The sequence below is a fragment of the Sprattus sprattus genome, assembly GCF_963457725.1.
Source record: "Sprattus sprattus genome assembly, chromosome: 12".
In the NCBI taxonomy this organism is placed as follows: domain Eukaryota; kingdom Metazoa; phylum Chordata; class Actinopteri; order Clupeiformes; family Clupeidae; genus Sprattus; species Sprattus sprattus.
This window is the reverse complement of record NC_137910.1, coordinates 7,652,150-7,655,031: the sequence shown is the minus strand read 5'-3', so window position 1 is coordinate 7,655,031 and position 2,882 is coordinate 7,652,150. Positions and strand designations below refer to the sequence as shown.

At 40.7% G+C, this 2,882-nt stretch overlaps 1 protein-coding gene across 1 annotated transcript in view; it reads right to left on the bottom strand.

Annotated features, from left to right (window-relative positions):
* The window catches only part of mpc1 (mitochondrial pyruvate carrier 1), a gene marked incomplete at its 3' end in the record, with an annotated part of 90,856 nt that overhangs the window by 71,911 nt on the left and 16,063 nt on the right, over positions 1–2,882 (bottom strand). The gene's annotated exons all lie outside the window — the stretch shown is intronic.

Below are 2,882 nucleotides of genomic sequence, written 5' to 3'. Positions count from 1 at the left end.
CTTCGGCTGTGTCTTCTCTGAGCTGTTTACTGTTGGCTGGCTGGCTCTCTCGCGCGCTCTCTCTCTCTCTCTCTCTCTCTCTCTCTCTCGCTCTTTCTCTCTCTCTCTCTTTCTCTCTCTCTCCCCCTCACACACTCACATACACACACACACTTACTCACACAACCCTCACTTGCTCATAAACACATAAATGCACACAGACTCTAAATGTGAGGCAGTGTAAAATATGAAAGCGATTAAAGTAACTACGGCCATTGCATCAGCACTTTTCTCAGCCTCTTTGCCTTCTCTTGTTTTGAAGTCCACAAATCATTTCATGTATATGGAACACCTAGAGCCATGCATGCTGCCAACATCTGACCAGTGGTCTGTACCTCATTGCTGCATGTCAATACGCTGTAATTACATCTCCCCAGAAGGCTGTATACGAATGCAATGTCACTTTTCCATCGGAAACGCATCGCCTTTAAGATGTCATTACTTAATTATTTTGGCAGTGCAGTGAATTGACCAAACACTTTATATCTAAAGGTCTTTCTGCTTTGTGATTAAAGGTAAGGTCAGTGTTTTTTTTCTAAAAGAATAAACATAAGATTATTCTAGACCTTAAATAGGCTATATTACATAGATATATGAAGCTGCACTATTATTTAGTCCGTCCAAAACAGTTAGAGAAGCAGACTTGTAACCGAAAGTTCAGCGGTTCAGTCCCCTGGTGGAAGGTGGGAGCGAATGAACAACACCCTCACCTCCAAGGCACCTAACCACACACTGTTCCCCGAATGTGGCACTGCTCCTGCCCACTGCTCCAGCTCCTATTGTGTGTATCCTCTCCGCTCCTAATGCATGGGCTCACTGCTACTATAGGATAGTTCAAATGCAAACTATTATGTGTGTGTGTGTGTGTGTGTGTGAGTGTCAAATAAAGAACTTCACATAAAGGATAACATTTAAGAAACGTTGATTTGTTCCTTTCTTACATCATTAAGTTCATAAAACGTTTCCATTTTTATCAACAAAACATACTCCTACACAAACAACACAACAATACAAAGGAGCCTACCCAATGGCTCATTTCGCCTGTGATACTACTCAAGTCTGATCTGCCTTCGATGTTTCAGTTGAATATTCTGAAATGCCTTGTAATACATTTCAGTGGCAGCGCACCACTACATTTAGCAAACTGTGCTCGTTTTGATTTTAGATCAATTAAAATGTAACAAATTAAATCAGTGCACACTTAATCATTTTAAATGATTCTGTTCAGAGTTTGTTTCCATGGCAACTCGAAACGAATCCTGTGGCAAGTCTCTACATAGGACATGTTGAATGTTTTACCCTTTTCTCCCCTTGGGAAATCCCAAAATGTGTGAGTGTCTCTGTCTCCTAACTATGGCAGCCATATCAAGGCAATTAAAACGCATTGCTCCGCTGTGTGGATGCACATGTTCGGGATGGCGAGTGAAGAACGTTGGCGATGCTGTTTGTGGCCCAAGTCTCAGTACTACCCCCGGCCACATGGTGGCACTGGTGACTCATGACGAAATTGTCACCCACACACTATAGAGACGACGGAATAAATAGTCAACACACTGACTCATTGGTCTTACTTTCCCGCATTGATTTGCTGTGGGAAGGGGAATCACTAAACTACACATTGAGGGAAATAAATAAATAAATAAACAACAACCCACTCACACCCATATGAGTGGCTGTGTATAATTTCACTTGTCATTGTATTGAATCCAATGGTATTAAGATGTCTGGGCTGCGATGGAAATGTAAGAGCTGCATCAACCAAGTCCTTGTCAAATGTAAGTCCAGCTATTTGTCATTAAACTGAAACAGGACAGTGAGAAGAAATCTGGAAACTGGACATCAAATTTGTCTCCATCAAATCCATCCCAAACCCACCTTATTTCAAAGCCATGCAGACGGAGACAACACGCCATTCAGCTCAGTTTATGGGCATAGACAGGGCAGGGGGGAAACAGAATTGGAGATTACTTTGAAGTAAAAACTTTTCCATTGTTATCAATGCTGGGTGCATGAGGCATCTTCACTTTTAGATAATACGAGAAGGGCTGATACCTCTTTGAAGATGCAGGAGTTCTCCCTCTAACCAGACAAAAGAATAAAGCCAACACACACTCATAGGAGAATCTCACATGTAAGATTCAGAAGCAGATACTCAAGAAATAATATTAAAAAAAACTCTTTCATGTTGGTGTTTATTGTGATGCATTGTAAAAGGATGCTAGCCAACTGACAAACATGGCATAACATGGAGACAAAAGTTGGTTTGGTAGAGCCTGTGACCTTTCATGAAATGTACTGCAATGTGTTTGATATATTCATGCCACATCTGTATATTGCAGTAAAATATAAACAAACAAGAATCTCTATACTATTATTTAAGTGATACACGGGGATGACTGCCAGTGAGGTGTAGGGGAGAGAGGGGTAAAATGAGCTTGTGCTTGAACAAGATAACCCACCACCTGTGCTTGGGCATTGGGAAACCATACACAAATAAAGTTATATCAGATATGTGGATTAATTAGCAGTGTGTAAAAACATGTGAGTGAATTAGCAAAAGTGTAGCTCTGGGTTGCTAGACGAAGCACTTTCCCCCAAAATGATGTGGCTGTGGGGCTAAATGAGTCAGAGTCTTGGAGGCAAGTTCATTCTTACCCCCTCATGTTTACATTAAGTGAAGTCAAATACATAACTTGGTGTTAAAATAACTAGCATCCTAACAATTAATAATTAACATTGTATTTCTTATTTTAGATGTAGTATAACAACTGTCATGCCACATAATTACAGAAGAAAACCAGATAGGGGTTCCATAATCATGTGCTTGTATAGCCCTAGTTCTG